This window comes from Haemorhous mexicanus, chromosome 16 (genome assembly GCF_027477595.1).
Source record: "Haemorhous mexicanus isolate bHaeMex1 chromosome 16, bHaeMex1.pri, whole genome shotgun sequence".
NCBI lineage: Eukaryota > Metazoa > Chordata > Aves > Passeriformes > Fringillidae > Haemorhous > Haemorhous mexicanus.
In genome coordinates, this window is record NC_082356.1 from 12,040,604 (window position 1) to 12,058,201 (window position 17,598).

Genomic DNA, 17,598 nt, shown 5'->3' on the forward strand with positions numbered 1-17,598 from the left:
GGGAAAGATAATGAGTTTCCTTCCAAAGTTCAGCAACTTCACTGTTCTGGGTTTAGGCTTTGCAGCGAATTATGTCCTGGGTCTGGAAAGGGGCAGAGGGGTTTTGGGGGCTTTTGGCCCTGGGGCTGGGCTTTTCCCTTCGGGGTTTTTTGGGAGTTGGGGGGTGATGCTGGGGGCGGCTGCGCAGTCAGAGCTGAGCTCGGGCAGGGAGCGGAGCTTCCCTTCCTCCTGCTCGGGGATCGAAGCTCGGCCGCTGCTGCTGCGGGAGGTTGTGTGCTTGGCCCCGGGACTGCCCTGGCTGCAGCTCAGCGCTGCCATCGACCCTGCCTGCCTGCCCTGCTCCTGCCTGCTGCTGCTCCGCACCGCTGACATCCCCCTGCCCTTTGGCAGTGGGAAACGTCTGTTCTTGCCTCCTTGTCTGTGCTCTCCTGATCGAGTCTGGGAAAGAACTCCTATTCCTTTTCCCATAGTTTTGCCTGGGAGCCCTGTCATTTCAAAGGTAGAATAATTTGGAGGGATGGGCTCATCTTTCCATTGCAGGAAGATTCCCACTTTCCTGGGATGACATCTCCCTTTTAAAGCAGCACAGAGACCCCAGAAAATACTGACTTTCTATTCCTTGCTCCTATTGGATCTCCCAATGGCAAAAAGACACCTGAGGCAGCAGCAGCCCTGCAGTTCACAGCCTGGAGAGGCTGCTGGGGCAGAGTGTGAGTGAGGGATGCTGTTCTGTTGGAAGGCACAGATCCCTGAGGCTGTGTCCCAGCCCAGGGAACACTCATCAAAGGAGATGTCCCCGAAGTCGAGCTCAGGGAGGTCGAAGTGTAAACTCGGTGCACTGACGCTGCCCCTGGAGGGCGAGGACAGAGGAGGAAATGGCTCGGTTAAAGGAATTGCAAAGGTCCGGCTGACCTGGCTCGGGGGCACAAAACCTGGGCACAGGGCACCCTGGGTTTCCAACCAACACAGCCCCATGTGCTCAGCACAGGGCCCCGTGCACAGGAGGAAGCTAAAGCCAAGTGGCCAGCAGCCAACAGCCACTGATGGGCTCTGGGCACAGGGCAGGCAGGAGAAGCCCCCAGGTTGTTGCTGGTCCCATGAAGGACCCTGAACACACACCCAGACATGGCTCCATGCCTCAGTTTCCCCATCTGCAAGGGGATGGACATAAAGGTGTCCCCACAAACTTTTGTAAGCCGCTCTCGCAGCCACAGGTTCCCTGCTTTGCTCCTTCTTAGCTGGAACTGCTGTTCCCATGGAGGAGCTTTCTCAGCAGAGTTTGACCCACACAATCATTACAGACAGAATTCTGAGTCATGAATCCAGGCCATTCCCAAACATTCTCTGCAAACAGCAACAACAGTTCTAGCCAGGGGACAGATGGATCCCAGAGGAAAGGACCAGCTTGTCAGCACTGCACCAGCTGGCACAGCCAAGAGCAACAGCTTCAGCAACAAAACCAGGGTGTCCTGAATCCAGCACAGCACCTCAGCTGTCCTTGAACTCAGCAGACAGACTCCAAAAGTCACCAACATCCACTGAAATCAGCACTTGAAGCTGCACAACACTCACCAGTTGATTTCATGGTTGCTGCCAATCAATGTCCACTCTGCCTTTTGGTTCAAAATCAAGGAGCAGTGACCTGGGCCTTGTGTTGTGTTCACAGGTCTGCCCCTGGCTCTGCTCTGCACATCTCAACAAGAGACACCTGCCCTTGCCCAAGGAGAAAGCTGCTTATGCAGAAACACCCCTGACCACTTTGGGGGAGGCACAGAGGAGAATCAGTTCTTTGATGGTGAAAGGTTCCCTCTTGATTTCCAAAACACAAAAGCAGCACTTTTCCTCCAAAAACAAAGCCAGCAGCATTGTTTCTCCACTATGGGCACACCTACTCACCACTTTTCTCTTGCTAAGTAAGAACTTCCTTGCTCTTTTTTATCCCTCTCCCTTATCTTCTTGGTGTAATACAGTGCAGATTGCTTCCATTTCTTTACTGCCTTGAGCCAGTGCCTGCCAACAGCAGCAGCCCAGCTCCAAAGCTGCAGAGCAGCCAGCATCAGCTCTCCTGCTCCCACTACATTATCCCAGCAGCACATGGCTCAGGCTGGCAGGGACAAGGCCTCACGCTGCTGTGGTGCTGAGGACTGAGCTCTGCCTCCCCTGTGATCAGCCCTTCTCCCTTGTGCTGGGCCAGGATTATCTCTTGCCATGGCCCCAGCCCACGAGAGGATGCCCAAGTCCTTGGGAAAGTTCCTGCTGCAGTTCCCTGACTCCCACCTCAGCCCTTTCCTGGCTGTGCCAAGGAGGCACCAGAGCACTCTGTGCACAGCAGCTGGGAGCACAGCTTGTGCCCCCCAGCAGGGCTGGCAGAGGTGAGCTGAGGCTGCTGCTGCCCACCTAGCATGGATTATTAACACAAGTTTTTACAAGCACTGCTGCTGCTGCAGAATCAGCCAGGCTGGCCCATCTCCAAAGCCCTGGGGGCCTTGCTGGGGGTTCAGCTGGGACATCCCAGAACAGCTGCTGCCCAAAGCTGATCCATCCCACTGCCTGTGTATTTACCAGCAATGCACTCTGGGACTCTGGGTCGTCATGCAGACTGGTAACTGCTTGCTTGGCCCAGCAGACAAACTCTGTGCAATGTGGTAGAAATAATGATGCAGCTGTGTTTGTGCACACTTTGGATTTACCAGGAGCAATCAGCATTGGTCACCAGGTAAAGAGCTCTTGCCTGACAAACACAAGACTCTGTGCTTTGGTGCTCAGGGACAGCCCAGAGGAAAAGTGCTTCTGCCCAGCAGCTGCTGGGCTTTGTGCTCTTCTACAGCCCCACTGAGCAAACAAAAGTTCCTGGCCTTGGTGCTTTGCTGCTGGTCAATCTGTCACTTCAAAGTGTCTTCTGGGCACTTTGGTGATGAATGCATCACACACAAAAACAAAGAGAACATCTGGCAAGCTGAGCTTTGTTCATGTCAGCAGTGACAGCTGATGAACTTGCTTCAGGTTCTGCTCATGAAGGACCTCTGGCTGCAATGATGGGCTGAGCTGTTTCCATTGCCACTGGGGAGAACATCACTGCTGGCTGGTGGAAAAGCCTTGGGCCAGCAATGTTTATGGGCTGGACGTGAGACTTTGGAGGGAGGGGAGGAAAGACAAGACCACAGCAGCCCCAGAGCCAGATCAGTGCACGTGCTCCTGCATCTGCCCTGGGGCTGATGCCAGCCCTGCTGCAGCTCTCTGCTGGGGCTCGGGGGATCAGTGCCTGCTGGGGGCAAGGCACAGGATTCTTCCCTTAGTCTTTTGCCAGAAATTTCATCAGAACAGAGAAGCTGCCAGTTAGGGGAATCCCTGGCCAGGCTTCAGCACTACCTTCCATTCCATTCCCTTCCCACTCCTGCTCCATGTTACATGCTCCTGCCCTCAGATGGCAGGATGGGAAGAACATTCCTGGAGGTGACTTCAGGGCTTGCCTGAGAAAGAAGGTGTCTTCTTTTTTTCAAATTATCAGGAGAAGAGGATCCAGCCAAGTCCAGGACTCAGTTTCAGGCCGAAAAAACTGAGTGCAATTCAGCCCCTTCACCTGCTACATCCCACCCTGGGCTGTACCCACCAGACTCCTCTCTTCCTGCTGAAGCAGTCATCTCACACACACACCTGGCTCCCCAAGATCCAAGGACACAAGCTCTACTGCTAAACTTAACTCCGCTGAATTTCAGCCAACAGCACTAAGCTGTTCCCTGAGCCCACAGATAGAAGAGCAGTGCAGGAGACATCTCTGACACTGTAATAACCAAATGAAAAGCACTGCCATGAGATGGGGCTGGCAAGCTCAGTTTTGGCCTTTTCTCTGTTCATTGTGAGCTGCTCCTTAAGACACTTCTCATCCTGTTAGATCCATCCTCTCAATGAATCACTACTGCAACTGACAGGCAGAAAAGATAAGGGATGGAGGGGGTTTTCATAGATTGTTTTCTTCTGCTTTTTAGCTAGGTCCATTGATATGTTTGTTTCCTTGTATGGCATCTAAAGCCAGGTCCAGATCTCCCAATGGCACCTTGCAATCCCCAGACACTGCTCTTGCTTTGAGCAGTGTGTTTGCTCAGATGATTGCCAGAGGACCCCTCCAGGACCACTGGAAAGCCACGTGCCTGTGGCCTCTCAGGGAATGGGTCTATTTGGCTGACAGTGCTGAGGAAGCATTTCAGGAGCTGCTTGTGCTCAGGAGGGTGCCAGCCAGCTACCAACATGTTCCAGCAGCCTCCAGCAAATCTGGGACAGAGAAAGCTCCAAGGCCACAGAAAGCAAGAGCAGATGCCATCCATCCTGCCCCCTTCCAGCCAGGCTGCAGGCCAGCAGCTGCAATGCTCTGGTTCCTTTTGCTGCTCTTTCCCAGCTCTGCTGTCACCCAAAGGTGTTTTGCACAAGGACAGATGAGCTGCCTCACCTCTGGGTGCTCAGCTGGTAACGAGCTGCCCGGGTACTGACACTGTGCCCCAGCAGAGTCTTCTGGGTGCTGCCCTGGTCTGCACACTTGGAGAAATCCAGCTGGGCAGGGAAGTCCAGGACAGCTCGGGCACCAATGGCCCGGATGGGCACAACTATCCTTTCCCTTGATGCCATGCAGACCAGCTTGTGGCAATAATCCTGCAGGAAAATAAACTGCCTCAGCACAGGGCATTTAGTGCCATCCCCATGGCAGAAGAAAAACCATTACTATAACCCTCCAAGGGCATCAATTTACCTATTGCACCCTAAAATGAACACTAAGTTCTACTAATATGTCACATTTTAAAGGCACTGGGGCACTTTTGCAAAACCTATCTCTGTGGCATTCAGGTCTTGTGTCACTTGGGTCATACCCATACCCTAGGCCACCATAATTTTACTCTAAATTTAGATGATTGTTAAAGAATTCCTAAGTCCCTTCTAAGGAACATGGAGCTTGGGAACACAGGACATTCCTCTAGGTTTCTATATTCCCACTGTCTGAGAATAGGACAAAGTCTTCAACTGACTCTAAGCAGCAAAATGATGACAAAAAACAGCTGCAGCCAAAGAGATCCTGCACCTCTGGCCTGGTGTAGAAACATCAGTTGGCTCAGAACTCCTCTCCAACCAAGCCAGGAGAAGAACAGTGCCAAGAGGTAGCAGGAATCTGTTGGAATGGGCCTCTCTTTGTTTCCCTGCAAGGTTTCCTCCCTTCCATGCCATGTCCTAAACCCTTCCCTATGAACAAGTTTGCAGATCAGAACATGAACCCTCCAGATCCCAGCACTGAGATCAGACTTGCCAGGGCCTCAGCACTGCTGTTCAAACCTCCCCACAAAAGCACCTCTGGCACGGGATGGGTGCCAGCTGACAGAGCAAGCACAGGGACAGGCATGAAGACAGAGCCCCAGCAGTGTCACTGCCATGGGCTCTGGGCTCACAGCTCTGCCTGCAGCTTGTACCTGCCCTGCACGAGCTCCTTCAGGCAGGTGTCCCAGTCCCCTGCAGCTCAGCAACCTCCTGCTGACCAAGGGCACCGAGAGCCCAGTGTACCTGTGCCAGGCCGGGCTCACGGGCACAGCACATCCTCTGCCCTGGCCCTGCAGCTGTACCATGCTCACTTGTGCTCTGGGACAGCACAGCTGCAAGGCTGGAGAGCAGAGGGGGTGAAAAAGCACCGTCTTTGCTCCAGCCCAGGGGCAGGCAGGGAAGCTGTTGCCAGTCAGCAAGGAGGAAAGCTCTCTGACCTCTTTGTTCCTCTGGTGTTTTCCATCATAATGGAACCCCTTCCCCTAGACCTAGAGATGGCCCAACATCTATCAACAGCCCTCTGTCATTTCCATCCTGTTCCCTCTGCATCTTCCCCTTGGAATGCTCAGGGATGTGCAGGGAGGGGAAGCAGAGCCTGTCAGGCCTGGCTGCAGTGCCTGCCAGCAGGGGCCAAGGTGTGACTGGCTGCAGGCTGCCTGCCCACGGCCTGGAGCCAAGCTCACAGCATGCAATGGGCTGGAGCCAGAGTGCAGGGAAAACAATGGCTGTGCAGATCATTCTGTGCTTTGGCTCCTCCACTCTCACCTTGTTCTCGGCGGGGCTGAAGCGGATGCGCACAGGGGCAGAGGCGCCTGCTGGCACCACATGGTACACATCCCTGGGGCACGCGAGCTGGAAATAAGGGCAGCTCTCCATGGACACCTTCACCAGCCAAGGAATCTGCAGCAAAGACACCAAATGATCATTGTGCCACTTGTGCCAACAGGACCAGAGGAGACCTGTCCGTGCCCTGCTGACATCCCTCCTTGGCCCCTTTCCCAAAGCACTTTCAGCTCTGCAGGCACAGGCACATCATTCACAAGGCTGAACTGGAATCCCTTCTGTCTGCCTCCAGCATTTTGGCCACGGCCAGTAGGGCAGTGCCTGCTGGCAAGGAAGGGCTGAGCAGGTCAGCACCAGCAGGATGGAGACAGAGCACCTGAACCAAGTCATCTGCATATTCAACAAGGCCAAAAAACCTGCTGGCTTCTGCCTCCACACAGCCATGCAGTTGTCATGTTCCAGAGGGGGAATGTGCTCCCTGAAAGCAAACCAGCACATTGTCCTGGGGGAAGGAAGAAATTCCCTTCTAGCAGATTCGCTTTGGGTAAGGACGTTGTGGGGATACAGTCAGGCAGGCAGAGCAGCAAGAGAGGAGATCAAGCCCTGTGGCCTTACTGGGAATAAAAGCAAACCTGAAAAGCAAAAGAGGGAAGGAACCCAGCAAGACAACCCCTAAAACAAGGAGATGGCAGAGACAATTTCAATGGGCAGTAAAGCAGCAAGGAATAATCATAAAACCATGAGAGCAATTAGCTTGCCCAAAGTGACAGAAACACAGACAGGCTGTGCCTATTGACTGTGGGCTTCAAAGGCCTTTTCTGCCTGGAGAAACATGACCAGCACTGACTGACAGTGTGGTTCCAGGATGAAAAGCCAGTCTTGGCTCTCCAGGCCTTCTTGCTGCCTGTGCAGGCAGGCTGGGCTGCTGGGCATTCCTGCCTGCAGCCAGCAGGCCAGGTTCTGCCCTCTGGCATTCACAGACACAGCAAACATGCATTTTCTGGCACACTGAGAGCATCAACCCCTGAGCACCAAAATGCTCTCCAAAAGTCTAAACCAGATGATTTGGACTCCCTCCTGTCTCCTCCCACCAGCCCACACCTGGCACAAGCCTCACTTGAGAAAATGTTTCCCTTACTGAAATTCCAATGGTCTCAAGTTTTCCTCTTTACGCTGGAACACAACTGCTGACATTTTTCAACTTTTTCCCCTCTCAGCTCTCTTGGCAAAATGCAAAACAATCCCAATTTCTTCAAGTGAAGCTGGAAACCTCCAGGAGCACATGGCTTTGGATGCACTCTGGTTCTCCAAAGGGAAAGCAGAGCACCGTGTTCCTTTTGGAAAAGCTGAGCAGAGCTGGAGGAAGCTGAGCAGGAGCCTGAAGTGGCACCTAAAGGCCTCTCACTGCTTCTGCTCCATCAGCCTGATTGCAGGGCTCTTTCAGAACACGTCTTCTGCAGTGCCAACGCCATTGATGAGAAGTGATTCCAGCACAAAGTGCATAAGGCTCAGCCCCTGAGCTGTGACTGGGAGCTGCACAAAGGGAGCCAAACTGGCTGAGAGAGGCAGAGATTCCTACCAGGGGCCAAGATTAACCAAGGAGACACAGGGTGTGGGATAGACTCAAGGCACAGCATGAGAGCAGGTAAGAACTGTAGAGCCCTCAACATTCCTGTCAATGCAGAGCTTGCAAGAGAAGGAAACTCCTTTGGGATAGACACCATCACTGCAGGGCCAAAATCAGGGGACAATTCCCAGCACAGGAAGATTTCCAGCATCTTGCAGAACAAGGTGCTGAGACATTTTCTTCTGCATGTGCTGCAGCAGACAACTTGCTTTGCTGTACACTCAGGGAATGACAGCACTCTCCTCTTCCAGCACAGTGTTAAAGCTCCGGGTGCCAGCACTTACCTTGTCCTTATTAATGAGAGACAGCTCCATCTCAGAGACCTCCCGAGCGACGAAGTTCTGAAATACCAGCTCTGGTGGGGAAACCCCAAACCAGCTCTGTTTCGGGGCAGCTGACGGCAGCTGGAGAGGCGAGAGAGAGCAGGGAGATCTTCAGCGGCTGGGAGGAAGGTTCATGAAGGAGAATCTTCCACTGATCCCCAGGGAAGTACAGACTCTGGGCGAGCACGTCTGCCCAGCCCACACTGGGCAAACAGTGGCTCACCCACCTCTGCTCTGAGTGATCCAGAGCTGCTGGGCCACACAGAGCAGGCTCAGGCCAAGCTGCTCTTTGGGCATCTATTTCTCCAGGTTTCTTTCTCCACAATGCCAGGCAGCACTTCCCTTAAGCACAGCCCTGTGCCCATGTGGTCACAGAGCTTGGGGGCACTGACTGAGCACTCATGGAGTAAGTAAACCCCATGGATTTACAGGAGACTCCATGGGAAACAATTCTGGGATGTCCTTTACTCTGAGACAGGGAAACCCAGGCCCAGAAAACTGCAAATATCTTTTTTGCTCTAGAATTTAGACCTATCAGTAAGAAGAGCACAGGACCAGAAGAGGTGTGAGAGATGGGGTGATATTTGGCTGAAGCCAAAAGGTCATAAAGCAAAAGAATGGAATTAGTTGGTTCTGTGTGTTGTTTGTGGTTTGGATTTGTTCAGGTTGGATGTTGAGTGTGGCAGTGAGAGGGACGGGGTTGAAGACCTGACCAAAAGGAAGTAGGACGAGAGGGGAGGGGACAGAAAAGTTGGTAGTGAGCAGAGAATGGAAGCTCCTGAGTACCCATCCAATGGGAAAGGGGACAGGAACCGTCCCAGCTGGGTGTAAAGAGCACATTAAGATTGCCATTTTCTCGGAGGGTGTGAGTGTGCTTGGCTCTCGGGGAGGGAGACCCGCCCGGCTCAGCTGAGTAGTTACTAATAAACAGTTTTCCTTTGCTTTGATGATTTTGTCCCCCTTCACTGTACCTTAAAGTCAGTGTGTTTTAAACAGAGGAAAAGGCAAAAATAGAAAGACAGATGAGGTAAAAATCAAAAGACAAGGGAGATGAATGATGAATGAGGATAAGGTTCAGTTATTTTCTCAGCAACTTGGGTAAAAGTAGAGTTGGTATCTCCTTTTCCCAGGAGTTTTAAATGGCTGCTTTCTTGTCATTACTGCTATCTTATTTATTGCCACTGTAGAGGCACGTCTGGAATGACACAACAACAGCAAATGCTTCTGGAGCAGAGACATTGCTTTGAGAAAACTCTCCCCTGCTTTGTCTGCCTGCTCCAGCCACACTGCTGTCACTGCAGGGACACCAGCAGGTCACCTGTGGGACTTCACAGCAGACACATTCTGCTGAAGGGAGTGGCTGCAGCACACTGTCCCTTAGTTGTGCCCTTCCCTGAGGTGTTCCCAATGCCCCTCTCCAGGGCAATCCTTAACCACTTTGTTCCACGTCTCCTGCTGCCAATTTCCTGCTCAACAGCCCACCTCGGTCACCTGCCCTTTTGGACTGTGCTTTCTACTGAGCCAGTCCTGCCAGAAAAGCAGCTTTAAACACACCTCTAAGTAGGCACTGATCCAGATAAAGTACATCCATTCCCCTCTGCCCAGGGCCAGTCCCCTGCACATCTGGCAGCCTGCAAAATCTAACACCCTGTAAGGGTCCAACACATTGTTCCAGCCCAAAGCAGGAATGCAATTTGTTTTGCTAAATCTGAACTAATTCCTGCAGATCCTTGGCCTTCAAAGGCCAACGCTGCCACTCTGGAGGGAATCCTCTGACCCCAAGCATTTGATGGTGACCACACCAAAGCTAGAGGAGGCTATTTCAGCAGGAGAAAGGCAAAGGCAATGTTGTGCCTTTGTGTCCCCAGCCTTCCCCCATTAGCAATGGCAGCTACACTCCAGCACAGCCCAGCAGCTCCAGCACAGGGTATTTGTGTTGCTTAGTGCACACCAGGACTCCCAGTCCACCCCTCCCAGCAGTGTGCAATGACAACAGCACCTGGACACTGAGGTGTTTTGCTGGAGGCAAGCCTGTCACAAGCACACACCCCCTTCAAACTTCATGTTCAACAGAAAGGAAAAGAGCAGGAAAAGGCTACCTTTGGACCAGTCACACTCCTGTCTGGAAATGGGCCAATTCTGGGCAGAACACTCCCCCCAGTGCTGGCCCCCTTCTTCCTGCTGGGAATCTTCTCCCTCTGGAACTTAGAGGGAAGCAGCTGAAAGGCAAAAATACACCAGCTAGAGCCTCAGAGATGGCTTGTTCAGAAAGGCTTTTCTGGAACAAGTGGCACTGGTGAATAACTTGTGATCACAGCCACTAGGACAGTCCTGGGAGCCCTGGAAGTTTCCTGCTGAAATCCTTAGCATCAGTAAATTAATAATACAGAGTGCAATACACACACTCCAGCCACATGGCTCTGTCCCATTGGCTTCTCCGGGATTGGATGGGACATGGTTGGGGATTTCTGCTCTTTGGGCATTTGTTTCCTCTTACATTTCGTTGGATTGAGGCAATGAACTTTCCAGAGAATGGGGAGGAGCTCTCAGAACTGCCTGAACTCCATCCCTGCACAACACTCAGAACTCACAGCAAGGAGATATCGCTGCTGGCTGAGTCCAACAGATGCAAGAAAACAAAGCTGTACCAAGAGGGAGGTGCACAGGAATGTGTCCAGGTTTTGGTTCTCCCTGTTAAATTGCTTTCTCTGTCTGGGCTGACAGAGCCCTCCACAGAAGAAAACAGAGGGATCTCCTTGACAGAGCCTCAGCACTGGGGCATCTTCAGCCAAGGGAGCTCCAGACAGCAAGGGACCTTTGTGGCCCTGGCTCCAGTGCTGCCTGCAGGGCTGGATCTGTGCCCACACAGCAGCTGGGAGAGAACAGCTGCTTTGGAAGCTCTTCCAGCTGGGACCAGCCGTGGCTCCCAAGGCTTTGGGCAGAGTTTGAGCTTTCCCTCCCCCACATGCCCGGGTGGCCAAGGGCAGGATGGTCAGAGCAGCACAGGTGAGTGCCCAGCCTGACAGAAGGAATTCCTGTGGCAAAGGGAAAGGGACAGAACACCTGCTCAGGGCTTCAGCTGTACATTGGCTTCACTTGGCTCCACTGGCACAGCCAGGCAAGACACAACTGAAGCATCCCACAGTGTTCCCTGCTGCACCAGGACAGCCCCCAGCAACAGGAGCACAGCACAGAGGGCTGGGGAGGGGCTCTGCAGCTTCACAGCGCTGCTGGACAACAGGGCCAGGGAGAGCAGGGACACCAGGGCAGGTGCCAGCCTTAACTCAGCCCCAGTGGCCACTCACAGTGTTTGGCTTCAGCCTTTCCCTCAGCAAAAGACGAGGTGGTGGTGTCTTCTTGGGCAATCCAGACGCCATCTCCAAGGGATGATGTCACAGAGGGCGACAGTGCCTCAACAAAACTGGAAGGAGCAACAACGGAACTCTGAAAATCCACAACCCAATCCATGGCAGTTTCAAGGCATATACTGGTGCTAAACAATTTGTTATGATTTGAAAGTAGCTGAGTGCTTGTTTGGCATAAGTAGCTAGTATTGTTAGGCCTCTAGTTGGACTTTATTTGAGCTATATGGCTGCCTTGTGCAATTTAAATATGGATTGTACTGAAACCTGGAGCTCAGAAGATGAATATTAAGAATAGTTGGAACAGACAAATCTGTAGCTTAAATATTACTTAAAAATAGCTAGAGTGGGCCTCCTCTTCTTTAGGCTAAAGCACCCCTGCTCTCTCAGCTGCTTCTCACAGGACTTGGGAGAGACTGAAATGTAATGGCTAATGGCTTAAATCTTGTAAGGAAGGACTTTTTGCCCATTCTGACAAAACTGAATCAAGAATCTGCCACCACTGAAGCCCACCCCTCCCTGAAAATGCCTCCTTATTCGAACTTGTGACTGTGAGTTAAGCCACCTAAGGGAACTTGAGACAAGATCAAGGTGACACTACTGTCCTGTTAGCTCAGGTCTGGGGAGAACTAAACAAGGCTAATTGAGAAAAATGTATCCACAACCAAGCCAAACCCAGCAGCTCTCCTGAAAATCAGCTCTGTCTGCCTTCAGGCTGGGGAAGTCATAGCTACAGACTCATCTGCTGAGGCCAGCTTTGCACACAAACCTCCCATCAACACAGGGGGAAGGAGGAAATTTTGGGGGTGTGGCACAACCTCTGGTAAGGAGCAGTGGACACCCATCCTCCCTCAGACAAACTGGCTCAGCTCTAAAACCCCCCAGCCCCAGAAGGCCACATCCAGGGGACATTCCCATCAGGGGCAGCTGAGGGGGTGTCAGAACCCATCAAAGACCTCCAGAGTGCCCCCAGACCCATTCCTGAGGCCTTGCACCAGATAACTGCACGGCATGCAAAGGAACACAACAGATCTGAAAATCCACAACCCAATTCACAGCAGGCTCAAAAGGATATACTGGTGCTAAAGATTTTATCTTATTTGAAAGTAGCAAGAGACAGAGTCCAACTTGCCCCACCCCAGGCAGGAACCTGGGCAGTCCCACCTTGCCCAAATCTGCATGAATCCATTGGAGTCTCATGTTTTGTGACACCTCACCACAGAGAAGACCTGAAGAGGATTTCATGGTATGCCAGTGAGATCCATGCAATGGTGATACTTTCTACTTTCTATTTAATTGGTCACTCTCTTTCTCTCCCCCTCCCCAACTCCCTTCTCTATTTCTCTCTCTCTCTCTTCCTCACATTTGCTGTTACATCAAATCCAGACAATTGACTTTGGCATATGGTCCTGTTTGCACCTTAATTCAGGAGCATCTCCCTAATAATTTTAAGAACCAGACCATAACAACCCACTGAAACCTGAGCAGAACTCATTCACCTTTAAGCAGTTTAAGTCATCGCTATAGGGAAAAAAAATGTCTAGACTAGTACATTTAGGAAATTCTGCATTTCTTCAGTGGAAAAAAAGCACCATCAGTAGACCATATATCGTTCATCTATTCAGCTGCACATTATCCCATCCTCTGTTTCCTTTTGGAATTCTCTTTCAGAGCACAGATGGGACAAAACAAAAAAGCACAATCAATCTTTACCTTCAAATGAAATTCAGGACTCCTCGCTGGCAGAGACCAATGCTCTGCGAGTCCAGGGATGGCTGGCAGAGACAATCTCTGTGAAAAAGTCCCCGAGCGAATCGCTGAGTGCAGCCGTTGCACGAGCCCAGGCTGCGAACAACCAGCCCGGAGCGCGCTCTGCGGCAACTGAGGCGGCGGCGCCGTCACAGCCGCTGTGGCCGCGCCCGCGGTTCCCCGGCAACCGCAGCACCCGATTGTCGGGGCCGGGCCGGGGGCGGTGACGCCGGGGGGGCCTCGGTCCCCGCTCCTTCCAGCCCTGGTGCCCCCTCGGTCCCCGGCCGGAGGGGGAGGAATCCGCTCCGGGGCCCGGAACGTGACGGGCCACAGCGGCAGCACTCGATATCTCCGGGGCCTCGGCCCCAGCTCCGGGCTGCTCCTGCACAAGGAAGGTGCGGCCGGGGGGGAATCCAGGCTCTCAACACTTCCCATAAGTGTCTAAAATTATGCACTTCAATTAAAACAGTGAGATGATTGCACAGAAAGAAGGAGTGTTCAGCCTTGAAGTGGAGGGAGAAGCAAAGGCTCTGATCTGTCTGTCCAAGTGGCTCGACTTTGTATTCCGTTCCCTTCAATCCCGTGTCTCGGATCTTTGCCCTTCCATGCAGCAATGCACACTAGAATAGCACAGAGGGGGAAGCATGTCCAAGTGGCTGGTAACGATTTTAGTCGGGGGGAGGGAGAAAAGGACAATTTCTTTTGCAAAATCATATCTATTCTTGCTTTTCCTGCGCACTTCAGAAGAACCTGAGAACCTCCTGGACAGTCTCTAGAAAGACTGTCTGAATACCTGATGCTTAAAGCAACTGTTTTTATAGAGCATTGTGGTTACTTGACAGACACAGGGATATTCCACACAATTTCTTTTGAGATCTACTAAAAGCAGATCTAGAATGCTACTTGAAGTCATCTTCCCAGGGCTGACAGACTCTCATTCTGAAAACCTCTATGGCTGACAGTGTGGTGGAACCTGGTGCGTTTTGTTCATGTTCTGTTCACTAAAGGGCTAAAGATAGAGGGAATAAAACACTTAGACCTAAAACCACGTGTAACCAAAACCGCATACAATCACAAGTATATTCTTGCTTAATAAATGCTTGCTTAAAATATTCTTGTTTAATAAATGCTTGCTCAATAAACCATAAGTTCTAGAATTTTAGGCATGACCACTAAATAAGGAGAAGTCGACCAGAGGACGACCGAGGAAGACTAGCAGCCTTCATCAGACGACTACCAGCAGAGGAGGACCCCTTAGCACCAAGAAGACACATGCGCAGAGTACTTTCTGGACCCGTCCCCAACGAGAAGAGATACAGTATAAAAGTTAGACTGTACCGAACAGTGGGTGCGGCACTCCTTGGCGAGCGGAGGCTCCCCCAGCGCTGATTTTGCTTATGCCTTGCTTGCTGTAATTAATAAATTCCAATTGGACTAAGCTTATTGGAGTTTGCTTCAATTCATGACAACAGTATGAAGAAATATTCTGAGTGTTGTCATTCTAGTATCGAGGCAACTGAGGTGGTGTTAGAAAAGCTATGGAAAGAGGTGAATTTCCTTCAAACATAAAGTAAGAAACAGGGAATCCAGCAGACTTGATGACTGCATGGCAAGAGCCATAAAACCTTTTTATAATTATCTGAGCAGTAAAGATGGCAGTGCCCAGGTCCATTTCCCAGCTGAAGAAACAATTAATTTTTCAGCAGCTGGAGAAGGATTACTTCCTGCATTTGCTTCCTCCCACTCCAAACTTCAAGCCAAACAAGCACCTGTCAGCATACACTGCCTATTGACCCAAAAGATTTGAAGATGTTAGTTAGTGGCTTTATCCTTGTACCTTACAAGGATCTACCTCTTACCATCCTTGGTTTTCTGTCTTTTATTTTGGAAAGCAGAGCTTTCATTGTTCTACCAGTCTCAATCATGTCCTGAAAGACATAAAAAAGGAAATGATCTTTCAAGTTGGAAAGGAAAAGCAGACAGTCAGTGGATTAAATGAGAGCATACCAACCTGGCAGCAGAGTAAGATACTTAATTATTTTATGCAGTATGTATTATTTTGAAAATAAGGGGAAAAAAAATTCCATGTCATTCCACGCCTCCTTCAGTCAATTACCTCTACTACTACTGACACATTGGGAAGGGAAGTGTTGGGAAGGAAGGGAAGGCAAAAAGGAAAGGGGAAAGGAAAGGAGGGGGAAGGGAAAGGAAAAGGGAAAGGGAAAGGGGAAGGGAAAGGAGAAACTTCAAGGAAAATAATTTTCAGTGAAAGGAAAGGAAAATTCAAGGAAAGGAAATTTCAAGAAAAAGTTTGAGGAAAAGAAAAGGAAAAGGAATTGTCCCATGGAATCCCAGCAGGGATAACGTCTCATTGCACTGCTGGCATTGCATTGGTCATCAATTCAAATAATTTCCCCATGGAATTCGCATGGCAAGGCTTAGGGGAAGATCCATCCATGGAATTCTCACCTGACTGAGAAGAGAGTGACATCTGGCCATGGAAATTCCATGGGAATTCCTGCATTCCCAAGTCTCCCATTCCTCAATCCCACACTCCCACAGGAACTCCCCTCCTCCTCCCACACCCACTTTTGTGCTCCACAGCCTCCTGACCATGTCTGATGTATTTTGGGAGCTCTTCTACAGAGGTGTGTCCCAGGTAATGCTTCATCTGCTCCACCATGATCCCTTTGGATTCCCAGCACCTCTGGCTGATCCAGGTGGCACCGTCGGACCCTCCATGCTCCCAGGTCCCAGCTGGAAGGAGATGAAATCCCACCCCTTGTAGCCACACCCATGGGATCCATGGACATTCCGTGGGACAGGAGGGCACAGCTGGAAACCACCTGCAGCATGTGGAGACCTGGGAACCAGGAGAGAACGGACCCAGGGAGTCGTGTCCCAAGGCCAGGGAGCCCCTTGGAGCTCCCTGGATTCCCATTCCAGCCCCACAGATCCTCCCCATCCCCAGAGATCCCATCCCAGCCCCTCAGAGTTCTCCATTCCCACAGATCCCAGCCCAGCCCCCGGCTCCCCCCAGTCCCCTCCGTTCTGGTTGTACCGGCCCCATCTCCAGGGCACTGTCGGCCACAGGCCGGGTCCTGTCCTTGGGCCGGGGCTGGATATCCCAATATCCCAGCCCTGGCTACCCCAATATCCCAGCCCTGGCTATCCCGATATCCCAGCCCTGGCTATCCCGATATCCCAGCCCTGGCTACCCCAATATCCCGGCCCTGGATAGCCCAATATCCCAGCTCTGGCTATCCCAACATCCCAGCCCTGGCTATCCCAATATCCCGGCTCTGGCTATCCCGATATCCCGGCCCTGGCTACCCCAATATCCCAGCTCAACTCCCCCCTCCATCCCCGCTCTCTGCGGCTCCATCCGGCCCCGCTCGCTGCCCCAGCGCTCCCAGGGGGTCCCGTCCACGTCCCCCACAATCAAGGACTGGGGGACCCCCGGGCCGGGCTCCGACAGTGCCACTTCCAGACACTGCAGGGAGTGCAGAACTGGGGGGACACCGAGATCTGGGGGAGCTGGGGGGGCTGAAAGTGAGAGTTTGAAGATCCAGGGGGGTCAACAGGCCAAGGAAAGGGGGGACTTGAAGGGCTGGCAGAGCTGAGAAGGAGGTTCAGGGGCTCAGAGCCAAGGAAAGGGGGTGCAGGCACTGGGAGAGCTGGGATGGGATGTCCAGAGAATCCTGTGCCCAGAAAAGGGGGTGCCAGGGCTCCTCAGTGTGTGGAAAGGAGGGGCTGGGGGCTGGGAAATGCAGGAATGGTGGCCCTGGGGTCCCAGGTCAGGGAAAAGGGTGGGGCTGGGGGCTGGGAGAGGCGGGCGCTGGGAAAAGGTTGAGTTGCTCCGGATAAAGGGGTGCAGGGGGGTCTCAGGGTCACGGAAATGGGGGTGCAGGGACGTGCAGAGGTAGAAGGGAATTCCAGGGGGTCTTTGAGCCCAGGAAATAGGGCTCAAGGGGGCTCAGGGTTTCCCAAAAAGGGGGTACCAGGGTGGGGATACCCGGGATATTCGGGAAGGGGGAGTTCAGGGGGGTCTCTCGTTTTGCACAAAGGTGGGGCTGGGGGCTGGGAAAGGCAGGAATGGGGGTCCAAGGCATTCCAGGGTGTCCCAGGTTAAGGCACACGGCAAGTCTGGAGGCTAGGAGCTATGGGATGCAGGGAGCAGGGGGTCCTGACATCCAGTATTGGAGGAATTCAAGGAGGCCCCTGTGCAGGATAAGGGGAGCAGGAGGGTGCCAGTGCCTGGAGTGGCGGTTCAGGGTCCCGGTGCCGGTGGTCCCACTCCCCCCTGGCCCCCAAGGAGCGCCTCCAGCCCCAGCGCTGGAGCCATCGCGCTGCTCCCACTCACTCCCAGTATGATCCCAGTATGATCCCAGTAGAACTCAGTCACCCAGGAGCTGCTCCCAGCATGATCCCAGTAGAGCCCAGTCACTCCCAGTCC

The 17,598-nt window shown here is 52.4% G+C and overlaps 1 protein-coding gene across 1 annotated transcript in view; it reads right to left on the reverse strand.

Annotated features, from left to right (window-relative positions):
• LOC132334955 (zinc finger protein 850-like) overlaps nt 1–17,598 on the reverse strand; it is a 300,730-nt gene that overhangs the window by 251,955 nt on the left and 31,177 nt on the right. The gene's annotated exons all lie outside the window — the stretch shown is intronic.